At 32.8% G+C, this 21,467-nt stretch overlaps 1 protein-coding gene across 2 annotated transcripts in view; it reads right to left on the bottom strand.

The window, feature by feature from the left end:
• The window catches only part of RUNX1 (RUNX family transcription factor 1), a 318,640-nt gene that overhangs the window by 99,900 nt on the left and 197,273 nt on the right, over positions 1 to 21,467 (bottom strand). The gene's annotated exons all lie outside the window — the stretch shown is intronic.

Here is a 21,467-nt window from a genome sequence, read left to right as displayed (position 1 = left end):
GATAGGTTTCAATGCTGGCTACAGATCATCTTTCTAGATTGTTACCCATGAAATCCAAGGCAAAGTATATCATATTTAGGAGGCATAGCCAATAATTAATTTATTCTGTTATTATATAACTTTATTTGATGACATATAACATTTCACATGATCATTACTTTTAATTATTCAATTCTACAAACATTTAATAATTATGATAATTAACAAGTAAGATAGGCCTGAGGTACTTTATTCTAATAACTCTAGAAACTTAAGGATGTTTGGCAGATTCATCTATTTGGCCCTGGGACAAAAGGAGCAAGTAAGGGAACAAAACAAGGCAAGGTAAACATTTGAAAGAAAGGAAAACATGCTAGTGGGCCAATATCTATCAGTAGCCCCAGTGGAATTCCTCTGTATCTATTTATAAGGTCTTCTTAGTTTCAACTATCAACCTTTCTGATTTCTTTAACTTTCACTTGCAGCTTTGAGGAAGCAGGGGAAATCATTTCTAATTTAGAGAATGGACTGTATAGGAAAAAAATTCTCTCAATATATTTGAAAATGCAAATTATTGATATACTGGCATTGTTTTGTGTTCAGCTTTATTTTTCTTTACTTTTTCTAGATAAAAAGAGAGAAACTGGCCTGTTAGATTATATAAAAATTAAAAGTCATCAAAATAAATAAAGAGATGTATTTAATAGACTGAAGTGAAATAACTATAAAGCCATTATGAATATGTTCTTGCTACTGTCCATTGAAATTGGCTTTTATAAAGTAAGCATAATGATTCTTTTTTTTAGGGCAAGTTTTTTTTTGTCTAACATTCCCCCCCCCCCACTTAATAGTGCTTTATTTTTTATAATTACATACAAAGATAATTTTCAACATTTGTTTTTATAATATTTTAAATTCAGTTTTTTCTTCTCTCTTTTCACTTTCCTCCCAAGACAGGAAGAAATCTGATATAAGTTATACATGTACAATCATTATAAACATATTTATATATTAGGCATGTTTGAAATAAAAATTAGAACAAAAGGGAAAAAAGCATGAAAAAGAAAAAAACCCCTAATTTGAAAATAGTATCCTTTGATCTACATTCAGTCTTTATAGTTCTTTCTCTGGATGTGGATGGTATTTTACATCACAAAATCTATTAAAATTGTCTTGGATCATTATATTGCTGAGTGCTAAGTCTATCAAAGTTTATCATGTTGCTGTTATTATGTACAGTGTTCTGCTTCTGTTCCTTTCACTGAGCATTAGTCCAGGCAAATCTTTTCAGGTTTTTCTGAAAGTTGCCTGTTCATCATTTCTTACAGAACAATAGTGTTCCATTACATTCATATACCACAACTTATTCAATCATTCTCGAGTTAATGACATCCCCTCAATTTCCAATTTTTTGCCATCACAAAAAGAGAAAATATAATAATTCTTGTAGCATCTACTTCCCAGAACTTCTTTGAGGATCAAATGATGTTTTAAAAATGTATTGTAATCATCAAATGAGCTACATATGTGTGTGTGTGTGTGTGTGTGTGTGTATATAATAGTATAATACATAAAAGAAGCACTGAGTCTAGAAAAGTAAACACACACACATACAATTCCTTTATAATCCTAAAAAACAAAACCAAAAAAAAAAAGAAAAGAAACAAAACAACTCACATACAGCATTCAAAAACTAATTTCTCTCCTTCAAGTTAGAATCTGCTATTTTTCAGTTTCCCTATTTGCAAAATGGGATGTTAATGGCACCTACTTCACAAGGTTATAGAGACAATCAAATGAGAAAACTTGTGTAAGGCAATTTGCCTGAAAGCTCTATATAAATGTTAGCTATAATTAAGTCAATTGAACTACAGAACCTCTTAAAGTCCCTTCTAGCTTGCAAGTTCTATAACTGAATCAATCTAAGCAAGTAAGTCTGCATGGCTTCTATCAAACAGAGATACAAACTTTGCTCTCCTATTTCTGATTACATACGAAAAATGCTTCAAAATTTCAAGAATCTGTAAATTGATCAATATGATTATTTCTTCAACTAGTATAGAATGCAATTCTCATATAAAAAGATGAATTATTTACAAGAATTGTTGTGACTGAAAATGCAATCACCTTTCACTTTAACTTAGTGACAAACCCCTCTTCACTTAGATAGACTAGTCATCAAAAACTAGACATCAGTGGATCCATATTGAGCCCAGGTTCACCAATAGGGTTAAACCCACTATTTCAATACATTGTTGATAAGCAAAATAAGATTGACTTTTGAGTAGGTGGTTGCTTACATGGCTTAATCTTAAAGGTTTCAGGAAGACAACTTTCCAAATATACCTCTCCCACCAATCTGCTAATGATGCCTGAAATTCTACCACTACAGATTCCTTTTTTCCCCTAGTGCTCTCAATGTGATAACACCATAAGCTGTTGTCAGCTAATATCTTAACAGGGATTAGTTGATCAGATGCATTCCAAATCATATCTAGCTAAAAGAAAGCCTCTGCTGGAATAGTACACAGGATAGCTACTTGGTGGGGGTGGGACATGCAGGAGGCCATAGAATCTGGACATTAACCAAGTCTATCTAGTGCACCATCTGTCAGACAATCTTTCTAAAAACAGCATACTTTCATCTGTCACTCCTATGCTAAAGAATCCACAATAGCTCCCCATTTCAATTCAAACCAACTAACATTTATTAAATAATGTACACGCTATTGTACTAAGTACCTGAGAGTTAACACAAAATGAAACCATTCCTGCTCTCAAAAAAACTTCTGTTCTATTCCATTACTTACAATATTACACATAAACTGCACTATATATGTTTATTAAGTCCTGGTATATTAAGACATCACTCTCACCATCTTTTAGTAACTCACTTGTCCTCATATGCCATGCTATTCTCACCTGTCTGTCTTTGGGTCATATCACTTCCCCAGGCAAAAAGTTTTTTTTCCCATCTGAGAATAAATAAATCTCAGAAATGGAAGGGCTTTCCAAATACTAAGCCCATTTTGTATATGAACAATAATGAACATGTTCAAAAAATGATCATCCTCTCTTTGCTTGAATGCTCTGTGTAAGAGAGAATTTAGTACATCCTAAGACAATCTAATTTACTTTGAGAGAATTCTAATTGTTCAGAAATTTTCTCTGAGACACGTTTCTTTTTTTTCTTCATTGCTACTCATTCTGCCCCAGAGGCCAAGCAAGACAAGTCTAATCCTTCTTTTAGATGACAGATCTTTAAATGTCTAAATATAGGTAACATACTCATCATCTTGAGACTGCTTATTCCCTCGAATCATCAAACGACATGTTTTTTAGTCCCTTTATTATTTTAGTTGCTATTCTCTTAAAATAAATGGTGATAAAACATTTTAAGTTACTATTTTTTCTTTAAGATTTTACTACATGCACAAGATAATGCTCATTTTATACTGCAACTATCTTTTTTCTGGCTTCAAATAATCTTTCTTCTTCTTGAGTCATATCAATTACATCCAACACTCTATGATCCCATTTGGGGTTTTCTTGGCAAAGATAATGAAGTTGTTTGCCACTTTCTTCTCCAATACCTCAGTTTATTTATTCATAAAATTGAAAATTTTGGTTGGATGATACTCATTTAATTTTTATTGGTCTTAATCTACAAAGATTCTAATGAACAGATATAGTGATGATAGGAGAAGTAAAAACATTGTACCCAATGACCATAACAATATAAAATCAACAGAACAAAAAAAAATCAATTGAAACTAAATGATACACAAGTAAAATGGAGGAGCTTGTCCTTAAACAAAAAAATATTAGAAGAAATTTCCTCCAACTTCTTTGAAGATGTATGTTGTATAGATGAAACTCTACATAGGACATCAGAGTTTCTTGCTATGATGGTCAATCTTATTAAACTGTTTCATTCATTCCTTCTTCATTCTTTGTATTAATGTATAACTTTCAGTGAAGGAAAACCTTGAGAAATGAAAGTGATATAAAAAGTATTAATAAAAGTTTACTTTAAAAATAAATAAAAGGATATTGAGGGAAATGGAATACAAAACAATGAAGGAAAGGATAGCAAAAGGCCACAATTTAAAAAGAATCAATGTGTTATATAACAGATAGGATGCACAAAGACAACTAACAATACAATTCTTCTTTAAGAACGTGACATCAAAAAAGTCTAAATACTATAATTCAGGGAGTAATGCAAGAACATTTCCCAGAATTTATAAATGTTGACAACAAAGATTAATTGAGAGAATCCACAGATCATCTTCAGGAAAATAATAATAACTATGTTTAAAACTACAAGGCATCAGCAAATTAAATCGAACATTTTCAATAATATACACCAAATTTCATGAGGCAAGGAGACTTTCAGTTACAAAGAAAAGGAAATTAAAATAATACCAAGTTATTCAGTAATGCCAAAGATCTTCAGAATGTAATGGAAGAGCATATTTCAAAAAGCAAAGCAGCTCAAGGTTAAATCCAAAATTATATATCCTGAAAGCCTGAATTTAACCATCAGTGAAAAAAATGGGTATTCAACAAGAGACATATTTATGTATGTTCTTAAAAAAATCCATATGTGAAAAAAGATAAAGAGCAAATATCAAGAGATAGAAATGAACATAATGGAATAATGTTCCTAAATAGTACTTAAAGAACTACTGGAGAAGTGAAGGTAGAGGAGAAAAATGAAGTGTTGTTGATTAAATAAATAGATGAATCGGTATATTTTATGGGAATAGAAAAATTAGAGGGTTCATAAATGAAGAAGGAAATAAAAAGATACTTGTAGGATTAAGCAGGAATAAAAATTAATTCTGTCTTCATGTTTCTATATGTCTTAGCAGTGGAATTGAATAGTTGACCTTTCCAATTCTGTTATATATTATTGTCCTATATGTTTTTAGGGTCCAACCAGATTGACCTTTCTGCTGTTCCTTATATGCAAAATTGTATCTACTATCTCCATGTCTTTGCAAACTTGGAATGTACTTTTCTTCAAATCTTGGTTTCAAAGAATCCAAGTCTTCCTTCAAATAGCATAATTTCTTCCATGAAGCTTTTCTTGACTCCTTCAGCTGTGAGTAGTTCCAGTTCCCTGGACTTGTATTACATAATTTGATTTACTCTGTGTGTGTGTGTGTGTGTGTGTGTGTGTGCATGTTATTTTCCCAATTAAGTTCCTTAAGAGAAAGGGCTGTTCCAATTTTTTGGTCTTTTTGTGTCTAACACATAGTAAGTGTTCATTGTTTGATTCACTCGTGGTAAAGCAGTTGTAGTCCACTTCCCATTTGAGGCTATTAGCTTCATAAAAATAAAAACTTTCTTTAACCATCAATTAATTTACAAGCATTTTGTAAGAAGTTACTATGTGTTAAACTCTGTATTAGATACTAGAGATACAAGTATAACATTTGTAATAAGTCCTACTCCCAAGTAGAGTTTTCATTCTAAAGGTAGACATAACCACAAAAAGTATTAACAAAGAGTGAATATAATATTAACATATATAAAGGTATTTTGGAAAAGAGCCACTCTGGTAGATGAGGAAAATTTCATATAGAAAATGTTACTTGTGGTACATCTTAAAGGAAGAGAGAGATTCTGAAGGGTAGAAGAGAAAAGAGTGCATTTCTGTCATGTGAGATGGACTGTGCTAAAACACAGAATTAGGATATGAAGGTTTGTATATGGGGAACAGAGAAAAGGCAGTTTCGCTGAATTAGAGACTGATTTCCTTTTAGGTAATAGTTTTAGTGAGATATGAAAATTTCCCTTTGTTACAAAAGATTTATGACTGTTCACATAAGCTACTTGATTAATTATCTTCCTTATAATCTATTATAGCTCCATAAAAAAGGACATCCTTCTAGAAACCTCCTACTATGGTGACATCTCCTGAGGCAATTCAATCTGATTTTTTATATCAAATTATCAGGAACTTGATCCTAAATTTTCCCAAAAGTACCTCTTTGCTATTTTTATTTATTACTTCTGTAAGTGACTCTGTATACTCAGAGATAATTCAATTTTTAAGACAGAGGAGTTAGAAAAATTAGAGTTCTTTCTGTTTGTTTGTCTTTACTATTTAGAAAATCAGTCATTGAGGAAGCTTCAAGTAAAGGGAAACCACTACTTGTGAGATATTGTGTGGGAAGGACACAAGATTCGTCAGAGTCCTTAGGGTCAAATCAGTGAAGGTTTCATAATTATTTTGCTCAGGGACTTCGTAAGTAAATATCAATTTTTAGAGATGATGATATGGAAGCCAAAAAGCTAGTTTTATCTTAGATTTCATGGTATTCAGGACTTGAAAAATGATAGTTTTTATATCTGCTTACATCTGACATATTGAGTTAAATTCTGGGTGCCATGTTTTAAGAATTATATCATTAAACTAGAGGTTGTCTACGTGAAGGCAACCAGGAAATTGAAGTCTTGAGTTCATGCCATATGAAGATCAAGTTAAGGAAATGAAAGTGTTTGATTGAGGAAGAATATGAACTCCATAGTTCCTGACTCCAAGTCCTGTACAGTAGCTGGAGCTGCCTTTAAAAACATCATTTATGTTTTTAATTATTTGGCGATCTGTCTTATATTCTGTCTAGAGCCAGAGAGATTGCTCTAGAGGAGTAATAAATGAAAATTTAAAAGAGGTAAATTTGAGAAAATTTAGGATCAATTTCCTGATGATTTGTTATCAATAATTAGATTGGACTATCTCAGGAGATGTCACTATAGTAGGAGGTTTCTATAAGGATATCCCTTTTATGGAGGCATTATAGATTGTAAAGAAGATTATTATTCAAGTAATAGTTAGACAAGATAGCCTCAGAGAGCCCTTTCCATTAAAATTCTGTGATTCTGCCATAATAAGAGTATTATATAGAAAATGATTGCCAAATATAAATGGCAATTTCAAGTAAAAATCAGTGAATTTGACAAAAAAAAATCAGTAAATTTAACAAAAGTAACATCTCTAATGGGGGCTGAATGGACAGGAACACATTAAAAAGATATGGATTAAAATGACCCCAGGTGGAATTCTAAAATAGATGAAATTTATCTTTTATTCCTCTTGCATTTGCCTTATCAGCAATTTCTAATTTCCTCTAATTCCCAGAATTTTAGATGAGTTCTCCCACATTATTGGTTTTAGTCACTAATACTATTAGAGAAACCACAAGATGCTAAATCCATTTGTGACTTGCCTCCCTCAGACTTTGGGGAATCTACAAAAGACCAATCAGCCAGTCAACAATGAGGGCTTTCTCATCTTCCAAGCCCTTTTTGTGCTATGTTCTTGATATAAAACTAACTCTCTCTCCACTTATTGTTTAGTTGTTTAGGTTATTTCTGACTCTTCTCGATCCCATTTAGGATTTTCTTGGCAAAGATACTAGAGTGGTTGCTATTTCCTTCTCCAGTTCATTCAACAATGAAGAAACTGAGGCAAATAAGGTTTAACTTGTCCAGCATCACCCAGTTATTGAGTCTTTGAAGCTGAATGTCAACTCAGTTTTTCCTGACTCCAGGATGTTCTATTTACTCTGCCACATAGTTTTCCACTGTCAGCTCTCACCATCAATTATTTCTTTCTAATATCACTATTCTGTGGAAAATGATGAGCAGAATGCTCTCAGAAAAACCTGGAAAGTTCTCCATGAACCCAAGCAAAGTGAATGTACTATGTAAATTTTTTCTGCTGCTATGTCTAGAGTATAGATAGATGACAATGGCAAGAATGTTCTAATTCAATTAGCCCAATCTTTGTAATTTTAACAGATAAGAAAACAGGACTAGAAATTTCAGTGATTTATCTAAAGTGATACAGTTGATGATAGTTCTGGGACCAGAACTCAACTCTTCTGATTTCCAGCTTGGAGACCCCAGAACACTGTTGTATAACTAATGGTGCTTCTTAAATGTTTCAGATAGCAACAACATAAAAATTCCAAATGATATATGACGTCTAATTAGAATTATTATTAATATGAAGACTGTTTTAAGTATTTTAAAGTAACCATTCTGGTATTTAAAATACTTTCACCAATCACATGACAACCAACTATATATCCATATTAATAGATCCAATATGTATTCTAATTGATCTACAAATATCAGTCCCTTCCCTCTCTGAACCATCCTTTACACAACTGCCAAAATTCAGTAGCTTTACTGAATACAATGTTTCAGTTTGAAATTTAAGGCCCTTTACAAAATGATTCCAACCTACTCCAGACCATCAAACATTATTTCTCTATTGAGCCAAAATGAATTACTTGCTATTCTCCATAGTCAATATTCTACTTCCCATCTCTTTGCATTGGCTTAAGTCAACCTTTTCCCTTGCATTTTCAGTTTTTAGCTGACTCTGTCTCTAAAATTCTTTTCTTTACTTAAAACTATCAAAATCCCAAAATTTCTGTGGTCTTCCCTTATACTTTCAGCTATTAGTATTCTCCCCTTAAATTATTATATATATATATTTATTTGTACAATAATGTGTCCTCTAGCAGATAGTAAAAAAAAAAACAAAAAACATAAGAATAACCCTATTTGGTCATTCATTTAATTCAGGGACATTTACTATTATCATATAGATTTAGTGCTAGAAGAGATTTGAAGCGAGTAACTCCCATCACCTCATTTTACAGATATGAAAAATGCAGCCCAAAGATTGACTTAACCAAGGTCTTTTACATAGTGACATAAGAAGATTTGGAGATAAATTATCTGACTCCAGATCCAGATAACCAACTCTTAAATTATCTAGCTCTTACATGCCAACTTTGTTTCAGGCACCATCCTAGGTGATGCAAGTACTTCCTGTGCTGAATAATAGTTAACCAACATTCCTCCCTCTTTCCCCAGCTCTACTTACTGTGTAGGAAACATAATTGATAATATTTTACCCTCTAAACTAGTTTTAGAACTTTTATGTTTAAGAATATCACCACATTTTTTGCCTTTCCAATAGCCCTCCAGGGCTTAACTTCCAAGTTAAGGAAGATAGAAATTTCTAGCTTTATTTTATTGCTAAGAAAAGTAAGACTCAGAATTTTAGATGAGTTCTCCCACAATATTGGTTTTAGTCACTAATACTACTAGAGAAACCACAAAATGCTAAATCCATTTGTGACCTACCTCCCTCAGACTGGGGAATCTACAAAAGACCAATCAGCCAGTCAACAAGCATTTAAGTACTCACTGGGTGTGAGGCACAATACTAAATCTTGGAGATACCAAGCAAAAACAGATCCTGCCCTCAGGGAGCTCACCTTCTAAGGGAATTATTTTACTGAATTAGGAGATAACAGAATAAAAAAGCTTCATTAAAAAGAAAAAGACATTCTTAACAACCAGAAGTCATATGAATTCCAGTTTGATGTTTTTCCTCTTAAACAATTAGTATTCTAACGCCAGAGAAACTGAGGCAAGATAGAGCTTAGAGAGTTTTTAATATTTTATTTAAGAGGGAGAGATTGTGCTAGTGGAAAAACAGGATCCCTGTTGCCCCCAGGGCTGGAGTCTCAAAGTATCCAGCAGCCAATGTGAGGTTCCTATGAAATATAAAAAATATATTTAGAGCCACACATGTGGCTCTAAGCTCGGGTAGACAAAGGTAGGGGGAGTGGAATCCAAACTCTAGTGAGCAGGAATCTCCAAAAAGGAACCATCAATCCAGTTCTGACAGGTTGGATGCTAGGACCATAAATTCTTCATAACTTAGGAGGAGGAGTTAGGTGCCGGGAAGTCTGAACTCAGAGATAGAGGATATATCAATTAAGTATCTGAGATTGGACATCTGAAGTTTTATTTGGAATGTCAGACTTTTGGAATCTTGGTCCTAATGATAAGGAAAGGGGGGTTGCAACTAGGGGGATTGAAGCAGAACAATTTAGGGAAACTGAGGTGAACAATTAGAGAAACTGAGGCAGGAAAATTAGGGAAACTGAGGCAGGACAATAAAAGGAAACTGTGGCACAACAGTATAAAATTGGAAAGGAACCAGTGAGAGAGACACCGAATGTTTGGCATCATAACCCTTTACAAACTAAGATACTCTGTTTCCTAGGTTAAAAACAACAACAGCAACAACCACAACTGTCAGAGGTGTTGTAAATACAGATAAATATCACTGATATCTATTTTTCTTAAAATTATCATCCAATGAGGCCTCCTAGTTTATAATTCTGTCAAGTCAAGTTATAATCCAAGAGTTTTCATTGAACTACTGATACACTGATCTGTCTGAAAAAACTAAATTTGCACAGGGACAGAGGCTGAATTTCTATTCAGAGCTTATAAATATGGTGAAACAGTCAGAACCTCAAGAATGATGTCTAGTGGAAAAGCCCAGATGTCCTTAAGTACAGTCTGAGGCCAACTGGCCTGGCATTTCTACAAATTCTTTGAAACTTGGGTGGAGGCAGTAATTACAGTTCAGGAAAAATCTGATACTGTTGGGTGTCCAGCCTCAGCAGCACAGGGACCCACGGAGACACCACACTGCTTTATTGTTAAAATACAGTGTTTATTGTGAAAATATCACTTAAATAGAAAAGGGCATGGGAGTTATAAATATTTATGTGACATTAATGTTTATGAAAAAGTTAGAATGAGTTAGGAAAATAATTTTATTGAGGAAAACAATATTCAAATTATAATGCTAATTTTTAGTTCTTTTCTTCCATTGATAATCTATTTTCTCAGTGCACTATGTTTATAACTTTTTTAATATGATATTTCATGTTGCCAAAAAAACAAAGGAACTAGCTTAATTAAAGAGATCAAACTATATATTTCAGTAGACTTGTAGACAGTTGGGAAACAGAACTGAAAAACTTCTATTAACCTACAAAATATTCACTATCTATTCTGTTCCCAAAACTTCCCCATTAAAGTTCTACTCTGCCTCCGTCAGGACCCACATGTGGCTCTTTGTTTTTCAAAGCTATTCTAGTGGAATATAGCGCTGTAGTTCCTATCTAATGGAAAGGACATTTTGGATATAATTTCAGTCTGAAGGACTGTATGACTGTTGTCCAAGGGCTAACCTAATTAACCAAGAGGATTTATCAACACAACTTCCCCCCAAATCCACAATGAAGAATTTTTAATTATTGAATCTCATGGAAACCAGTTACAAAGGGGAAAGGAGAATTCTGTGAACTACATCAGTAAAAAGCATACTGATGTTGATGAAATAATGAATCCTTGAGGTAATGAAGTAGCACAGCAATGACTTACCACAAGGAGTCTCCTCTGGAGCCTGAAGAACTTCCAAGACAGTGCATTCATTTTTTCATTTTTAAATACAATTCTAATTTTTCTATAATCTGATCTCATCCAGGCTTAATTTTATTCCTCTTCAGTTTAGGTATATTATGACCAATTAATAGTGCTTTTAAAATTATTATTTAAAAGCTTTTTATTTTCAAAGCATATGCAAAGATAGTTTTCAATATTCACTCTTGCAAAATCTTGTGTTCCAAATTTTTTTCTTTCTCCCTTCCCTCCATCTCTCCTTGGATAGTAAGTAATCCAATATATGTTAAACATGTGCAATTCTTCTATACATATTTCTATAATTATGCTGCACAAGAAAAATCAGATCAAAAAGGAAAAAAATGAGAAGGAAACAACTGATAGTATTTTTGAATCACTCACAATTGCAAGATAATTTCCTTCAGACTATGTGGAAAGAATGGGTAGGAAAAGAAAATGCCATGTATTTAACCATAAGAAGTAATGTATTGATATCATTATGGAGGATGAAATTTCAGGAAACTTCATTGGAAGATAATTTATGACCTAGGAGATTAGGGCCTTGGTTAATCTTTGATTAGAGATTACTCCCTTATAGTCACACATAATCTAATCCAACTATCTCATTTTATAATTGAAGAAACTGTGGCTCATAAATGTTACATGTACACAGGTAGTTTGTGAAAGAACTAAGATTTAGATGCAAATACTCTGATCCTAGAGAGTGTACCTCATTACCCCTCTCCATAATGATTCTCTCCTTACCTTAAGTAAGAACTAGGTTCTAATGTTCTTGAGCGTAATGAGTTTTGATTGGGCCATAAGAGAAAAATATCAGTTACTGAAGATGCAAAAAAGTGGTACAATCTGGAGGGTTGCCACCTAAAAGAAGCCCAGCCCTATTCCACTTATAGTCTTGGATTAGAGAAGCATATTAAAGAAAGATGGTTGCTTCTCCCCAGCCTACATTATTATAGAGCATTACCTCTGAGCCATAGAAAGGCTCTCTTTGTCTCAGTATGATGACTCAATTAGAACCACACACTACTCTTAACTATGGCAAATGCTCCATTAAGTCTGTGGGATTTTCTCACATGGTCTAGGGGGCAGTATGCAAATCATAAATTCTTAATGATGGTCTTAGACCTTATGGTAAAAGCAGAGAATAATTTAACTTGAAATATAAGTAGGATATTTGCTTGCATCTTCTTTGAGAAAAATACCATTTAAGTGGGCCCTAATTTAATGTTTCTGCATTTCAGGGTAGCACTTGGGAAATCATAGGAAACAGATTTTAAATCTAGCAGTATGCAAAGTGCTCTGAATATCTCAAAAGAGCCACTCCTAGTGAGGTCATTTTACAATTTAAGAGTCCTCCATGACCTAAAATCTAGGTGGAAGATGTCAGTGACATGTGATATCAATTAGAGTTTCTTAAGTGAAAAGTCACTGGATAATGTAAAAGGAATAGGATGCTGCATTGGGATTCTATATTGGTAAAGAACAAAATGAATTTCTTTTTTAAAATTAAATTTTCTTTTGCTCAAATACACTTTTCTTCCTTTCATTTTCCTTCTCTTTTCTTCCCAAATGCAAAAGAAAGAAAAACAAAACCCCCATTACAAATATGTATAGTTAAGAAAAAATAAATTCCTTCATTAATCATTTAGTTAGCCATTCAATGTATGTGCCACATGGAATGGCAGTTGGTCATTGCATTGATTAGAATTAGAATTTCCAAAATGTCTGTCTTTAGAATTGTTGCTGTTGCAGAAATTGTTCTATTGGTTCTACTCATTTCATTCTACATGAGTTCACTGACATCTTTCCAGTTCTCTCTGGATTCTGCTTTCTCTAACTGATTCTAACTTCTTTTTATGACAAAGTTTATCCCATTCACAGGCATAGTGAGGGACATTATTCATAAATTTCTCTCCATGCTAAGGTCTTAGACTTTTCCTTCTCTTCAGTTCTTGCTTAATGCAAATAAGAAGAAAGTAGTGACAGAAAGAGTGAGAACTAATGCTTTAGGTTTTAAAATATTTGTGCACCTCTTTGAGGAACTGACCTTGTGCCAAAGCTGCATTTTTGAAACTTTTTTTGTAGATCTGTTGGATTTTATTCTTTTAGATTTGTATCGCAAGCTTTCCTATCTTTAAAATAGCTTTTTATTGTGGGATTTTTTTGTCTATTCATTTTTTTTAGCCTCCTTCCTGACTTTTACTTTATGGCCAAGCTTCTTATTATTCTGGAGGTAATTTCTGTGTTGAGCTTGGGTCCTCATCAGTTCTTTGATTCCTTTCTTGGAGTATTGAGTGTTTTATTATTGAAGGATCTAAGAAATCTCTCAGGCTGAGGATCTGCAAACTTTTGTCCTCCCAAAGATGTCTGATTGTTGCCCTTCTGTCTGAGTTCTACAAATTCCTGACCTACAGTTGAATATCAACAACATACCTGTGGCTTGCTCCTGGTTTGAATTTGAGTAACAGCTGCTGCTGGACTATCAGTAAGCTAGAAAGCTCTGCAGATTCAGAGAGACAGACTGCAGTTTTCCCTTTGGTTTGAAATTTCTGCCCTAGTTATTCTGCTGTAGGCTTCAGAGTGAGCTGAAACTGAAACTCTCTCACTCTGTTTCTGGGTTTAGATGCACACAACTCATAGCTGATTCTAAAATTGCTCTATACTCAGTCTATGGTTTAATAATAATAGTAATAGTCGCTAGTATTTGTATTGACAAAGTTTTTCAAAGTGCTCTAAATATATGTATCAATTCATTTTATTCCAACAATCCTCTGAAATAGGTTCTATTATCATCTCCATTTTACAGCTATAGAAACTGAGACCAAGAAAAATTAAAGTGACTTGTCTAAGATCATATATCTAGCAAGTATCTAGGTGAGATTTGAACTCAGGTCTACTTGACTCCATGTCAGGAACTCCAACACTCTATTCATTGAACAACTTAGGAATCTTTCCAGTGTTCAACCTGTACTGTCACACCTCAGGTACATGTCTTCTCAATTCTCCTCCCCCACCCCCAATCTATTTCTTGTAACTGGGTGGTAGATGGCTTTTTGGCACTTATTACTGCTTTCTATGCAAAGTCTGGTCCCCCCCCCCCCATCGTGGGTCTGGAACTCCTTTCCCTAACTGTGATCATCATTTGTATTGTAATGCTCTTAGGAGCCCTCCCTGATTAGACCTCATTCTCAATGTCTGCAAACCTCTGTTTCTCTGTGCCATTCTGGATTGAAATAATGACTCCTTGTATTTACTAATCAAGATTTGGTCTGTTATGTTTTCCAGCTCTTTCTGGCAAAGGGCTTAGCTATACTTTTTAGCACACAATCATCTTTATTGATCTTCTATCTTTAATATTAACATAGACCAAAATAAAACAAAACTGCCTCATAGTTACTGAATAAAATCATATTTGACTATAAGGTAGAGAAGTATATTTGCTAAATACATTTATAATTATATGTAAATAAATATAATATAAAATAAATAAATATTACTAAAGAACATTTGCATGAACAGGCATGTTACAAACTATTCCTCTTTAATCATCCTTTGCAAGGGGTTTGACAAAAACCAGCAAAAGGTCATGATCATATAATCAGAGATAGATCTAGAAGTTATCTCTGAGACACATTAGTTTATTCTCCCTATTTTACAAATGAAACCACTGAAGCCCAGGAAGGTTGTTTCTTCTTCAAGATCATGCAGGTAAGAAGTGGAAAAACTAAGAGCTTTCAAATTATTCCCTAGAAGATTATAAAATCAATGAATTAATTTATTGATTTTTCTTAATTATTTTATTTTGAATGCTGATTAGCATTTTATTATTGGGATGTTAATAGCAAAGGATCTTTTCCTCAGAAAATTTAGATGAAGACTTCTGTAGAAATAAACACACACACAAAATTTGGCTAGAAGTTACAAAGAAAAACAAAAACCAAAGATAATGCGTATTAATGTTAAATGTTGAAGTACTTTGTAGCTGATAATCAATTTTGCTGATCTGAATTTTGTTACAATCATGGAAAGCAAGACTGTATTAAGTAAATCATATATCATCTTTTCCTTCATCACAAAACAAAACAAAACAAAACAAAAAATTTTAAAGATACATTAGATGCCAATCCATGATTCACCACTTGTCTGGGGGACCATTTATGTCTACAATGCTTGCTGCTGAAACAGGAAGCCCTAAAAATCACTGCACTATTATTTCTTATAGCCATTTTGTAATTGATAGTTGTCTCCTCTCTATTCAGAGCAAAATGAACTACAACTGACCAAAGATATGCAGGCTGGCAAAAGAGTGAAAGCTGATGAGTTGAGTTTATCTCCACTAACTATGCAATAATGTTTAGTAAAAAAAAATTCTCAAGAAAAAGACTGCTTCATACTAATTTCAATTTCCATCCACTTAAAATTAAAGTAATACTCAAACATTTAACAAAATCAAAGTAATATCCAAGTGTTTAATAACATCATGAAAGAATGAAATATATAAAGAATTTGTCCAAGGTATATAAAATTTCAAAAATCATCATTTTCCTGGGGTCCTTATTGTGGATATTCTCTTCCAGAGCTAAAAGTGAGAAATTAGCTTAGTTTAAGATATAAAAAAATGAATCAGTGTTGTTTTGTTTAATTATGTAAAACAAAGTAAAAACAACAACAATGATTTCATAGAAAAAACATAATTCAGATTTCTGCCACAAAATTTCAATTTGCCATGCAATGTAAAGATATCAGTTTGCTAAGGCTAGCTCAACATTCAAATCATCACACTAAAATATGAACAGTTGTTTGTCTTCATTGTTTTAAAGCAAGAGAAGAAAGTATACTTATTATTAAGTATGTTTGAAATCAATAACAGGAACAAAAGACAAGTAAACTTTTGATAGTAGTTGTGATTAGTTATAATCTAGTTGTCATTATACTTACTCACTTTGTGTTTTCAATAAATCTTACATCTATTTGATATCCTTAAAGTAGAAAAGTGGTCCACAGAGATAAACAACTAAAGATTGCTCTTTCCCATAGCATAAAACAGGAGTGTATGAATAATGAATTGGTTTATTTTCTATTATCAATATTGCATATTGAAATAATTGTTGAAAAACATTAACAACCATTTACTACAAAAAAATTTTTTTTATAGGAAAAAACATTGATTATTTGGTCCTTCCTTTCCCTTCTGTTATATGGGAATACATCTTTCTGTGGAATTGTCTAAATAATGGAAACATCTAATTAAATAAAAATCCCCAAATATAAAACATTATGTGTGTATAGGGTGGGAATGCAATAGTCAAGACCATAAACAACAAACACTGCACTACCAAGGAATATACTATATTTTCAACCTATTCATGATTTTGTTGTACGTGATTAAATTGTGAGAGGTATCTCTCTGATTACATTCTGAAATGTAAAAATAAAAGCAAAACCAGTACAAAGAAAAGCTCTAATTTGTATCATTTGTCAATTTCTGAAGTATGAATGTTCACACTGAAAATTTAACAATTGCGTCTCACAGGGTCATTTCATCCACCCTATGCCACCTGATTTACCTCAACAATAATTCACAGCATAGAAAGGAAAATGAAGCAATAAAAATAATTTTGCAAAACTAACATGTTCAACAAACATACAACCCCCCCCCTGACATTTGTTAATGTTTGAAACAGAGATTTTGGAAATTGAAATTACATTGTGTAAGAATGTGCATTTTGTGTTCATGATTCAGACTACTCTTGCTATTTAAAATGCAAAATATTGAAAATTCAGGGAACTACTCAGAGTTCAAGCTGCTCTATTTGAAAGTTTTTATGTGTCCCCAAAGATTCTGTCTTGTGCTCTCTCTGTCTAACTATCTCTCTCTTTTTTTCTGTCTTTCCGTTTTTTAAATTTCTCTCTGTTTCTGCCTCTTTCTTTTTTCTGTGTATATTTCTTTGTTTCTCTGTCATTCTCTCTTTTATTCCCTCTCTCCTTTATTTCCTCTCCAAGTTTAGATAGATAGGTAGGTTTACTCTTTTTCACTGGTACATATATCATTTTTATGAAAACGATTCCTAAATTTATATAACTGGTCCTGACAAGTCTCCTGAACTCTGGTCCCCAAATACCAACTGCTGATTATATATCTAAATTTGAATTGTTTAACAATCAGGTAACATATATCCCCATTGACGCTTATCATTGTGTATGTTGTGTCAAGATGGTAAAGAAAAACCAGGAAGTTGCCTGATCTTCCCCTTGTATTTTTTCTAAACAACATTAAATCAAGCTTATAAACAGATTTTGGAGTAATAGAACCAACTAAAAATGGAGTGAAACAATTTTCCGGCTTAAGAAAACATAGAATAACTTCAGAAAAGATGTCTCATTTGGGTAAAAGGGAAACTCAACACAGCACAGTATCTAGGCAGGTTAGAGGGAAGCTCTTAATCATAACAGATTAGCAACCGGGGTCCCTTAGTCCTGATTTAGCAGGTCAGTGGCAAAGCAGGCCAGCTCTGAGACCTCCATCTTGAGCACAGAAGGCAAATTGGCAGCCCCAGAATTCTGGCACAATAGGCTCAATTAGATTGAGATGTTCCAGTGCAGGGGGCAAATTGTCAGCACCTGAAGCCCCAGCACAGAAAGCCCCTGGCCCTCAGCACAAGAAATTTAGAACAATGCCTCCTGCACCCTAGGAGAAGAGATTAACTTTAAAAGCCAGAAAATCATCTAAAAATGAACAACAACAACAACAACAACAACAACAACAACAACAACAACAAAACAAAAACCAAACCTGACCATAGAAAGTTATTATGGTAACAGGGAAGATCCAAAAACAAACTCAGAAGAGGACAGCAATATAAAAATGCTCACATGTGAAACCTCAAAGGGGAATATAAATTGGTCTCAGGTTCAAAAAGCCTTCTTGGAAGAGCTCAGAAAAGATTTTGGAAAGCAAATAAGAGAGATAAAAGAAAAATTGGGGAAAGAAATAATCGTTTTGCAAGAGAGAATCAACACCTTGGAAAAGAAAAGAGAAAAAATGACCAAAGAAAACAATTTCTTAAAAAAATACAACTTGCCAAATGGGAAAAAAAATCACTGAAGATAACAACTACTTAAAAAGTAAAATTAGCTAAATAGAAAGAGATATAAAAGCTCACTGAAGAAAATAATTCCTTAAAAATTGGAATTGGGGGAGTGGAAGCTAATAACTTCATGAAACATCAAGAATCAGCCAAACAAAATCCAAAGAATGAAAAAAAAATAGAAGACAATGTAGAATATCACATTGGAAAAACAGATCCTATAAATCCAAGAGAGATAATTTAAGAATTATTGGATTATTAGACAATATGAAAGACATGATTGAGAGACAAACAGAAAGACAGAGAAAGAGAGAGTGGTTTGACATCATCTTTCAAGAAATTATTAAAGAAAACAGCCTTAGAACTAAAAGGTAAAATAGTCATTGAAAGAATCCACTGACTACCTCCTGAAAGTGAGCCCAAAATAAAAACACCATGGAATATTCGAGGTTAATTCCAGAATTATCAGGTCAAGGAGAAAATATTGCAAGCATCCAGAAATAAACAATTCAAATATCAAGGAGATACAAGCAGGATTACTCAGGACTTAGCAGTTTCTACATTAAAGAATCAGAAGGCGTGGAATATGATATTCCAAAAGGCAAAGGAGCTTAAATTATACCCAATAATCAGCAATCCAGCTGAGTATAATCTTTCAGGAGAAAAGATGGATAGTTAACAAAATAGGGGACTTTCCTGATGAGAAGATCAGAACTGAACAGAAAATTTGCTCTTCAAATATAAAACTCAAGAGAAACATAAAAAGGTAAACAGGAAAGAAAAAATGTTATTAAATAAGGTTAAACTGTTTACATCCCTATATAGGAATATGACACTTGTAACTCTTGAGAATTTTATCTCTATTAAGTCAGTTAAAAAGAGTATCCATAGACAGAGAGAGTGAGTTTAAGGTGACTTTGATCTGATGATATAAAAAGTAAAGGATGAAAAAAAAAAAGATTGTAGTGGGAGAAGAAGAAAGGGGGAAGCAGAATAGGGTAAATTACATCACATGAGGAAGCATAAAAAACCCTATGACAATAGAGAAAAGGGGGGAATTGAGCATTGCTTGAATCTTACATCAGATTTGGCTCAAAAAGATAATAACACACACTCAGGAATAGAATTTCATGTTATTCTATAGGGAAGTGGGAGGGAAAGGGGAAAGAAAAGGGGAGTGAATATAATAAGCAACAGCTGAAAGGAGAACAAAAGTAGGAGAAGAATGGGGAAAGGAAAGGAAAGCAATAGAAGGGAGTACAAGGGAAGTTGAAGTCAGAAGCAAAGCACTGGTGAGAAGGGACAAGTTGAAAAGAGAAGTATAATCAGAAAGAAAAATAGAATGGAGGAAAATACAGTTAGAAAATACAGTTTAGTCATGATTATGAATATGAATGAGAAGAACTCTCTCATAAAGCAGAAGTGGATAATAGAATGGATTAAAAACCAGAATGCTACAATATATTGTTTGCAAGAAATACAATTGAAGATACAGAGAGACACACACAGAGTTAAAAAAAAAAGTTAATTTAAAAAAAGCTGGAGCAGAAGATATGTTTCAGCTAAAGTTAAAAAAGGCAGGGGTAGTAAGCCTTATCTCCGACAAAGCAAAAGCAAAAATATACCTAATAAATAAGATAAGAAAGGAAACTATATATTTCCTAAAAGTAATATCAATACTAAACATACATACACTAAGTGGCATAGTATTTAAATTTATAGAGAAGTTAAATGAGTTATAGGAAGAAATAGCAAAGCTATGTTAGTGTGAGACTTCAATCTTCCTCTCTCAGAATTAGATAAATCTAAGCACAAAATAAGAAAGAAGTTAAGGGTGGGGGAGTTAATAGAATTTTAGAAAATCTAGGTATGATAGATCTCTGGAGAAAACTGAATGGGGATAGAAAGAAGTATACTTTTTTCTCAGCAGTACATAGCGCCTCCATAAAAACTGACCATGTATTAGGTCAAAAACATCTGATAATCAAATGCAGATAGGCAGAAATATGAAATAAATCTTTTTCACATGCTGATATAATAAAAATTATATGCAATAAAAGGCAATGGGAAGATGGATTAAAAATAATTGGAAACTAAATAATCTAATCCTAAACAATGAATAGGTCAAATAATAAATCATAGAAACAATAATTTCATCCAAGAGAATGATAATGAAACAACATACCAAAATTTATGGGATGAAGGCAAAGCAGTACTTAAGAGAAATTATGCATTGCTAAATGTTTCTATAAATAAAATAAAGAACAGATCAATGAATTATGCACACAAATAAAAAAGCTAAAAAAATGAGAACACATTAAAAATCCCCTAATTAAAATTTCTCAAAATCAAAGGATAGATAAATAAAATTGAAAGTAAGAAAAACTATTGAACTAATAAATAAAACTAAGTTGGTTTTATAGGGGAAAACCAATAAATAGCTAAGTCTTTGGTTAATTGATTAAAAAAGAAAGAAGAAAACCAAATAACCCACATCAAAAATGAAAAGGGTGAATTCATCAGCAATGAAGAGGAAATTAGAACAATAATTAGGAGTTATTTTGCTCCACTGTATGCTAATAAATCTGATAATCTAAATTAATGGATAAATACTTACAAAAATATAAGTTGCCAGATTAATAGAAGAGGAAATAAAATACTTAAAAAATACCATTTGAGAAAAGGAGATTGAACAAGCCATCAATGAACTCCATAATGAACTCTAGGCCAGATGGATTTACAAGTGAATTCTACCAAATATTTAAAGAACGATGAATTCCAATACTATATAAACTATCTGAAAAATAAGCAAAGGAGTTCTACCAAATTATTTTTATGTGCTGATACTGAAACCAAGAAGAAACAAAACAAAGAAAATCGGGCACCAATTGCCCTAATGAATATTAATGCAAAAAATTTAAATGAAATGTTAGCAAAGAGATTACAGCAATTTACCACAAAGATATATTATGACTAGGTGATATTTACCCCAGGAATTCAGAGCTGTTTCAATATTAGGAAAAATATGAGCATAACTGACCTTATCAATAAGAAAATTAATTGAAATCATATGATTAT

The sequence above is a fragment of the Antechinus flavipes genome, chromosome 3 (genome assembly GCF_016432865.1).
Source record: "Antechinus flavipes isolate AdamAnt ecotype Samford, QLD, Australia chromosome 3, AdamAnt_v2, whole genome shotgun sequence".
Lineage (NCBI taxonomy): Eukaryota > Metazoa > Chordata > Mammalia > Dasyuromorphia > Dasyuridae > Antechinus > Antechinus flavipes.
Note: the sequence above shows the minus strand (reverse complement) of the source record. Positions and strands in the feature narration are given on the sequence as shown.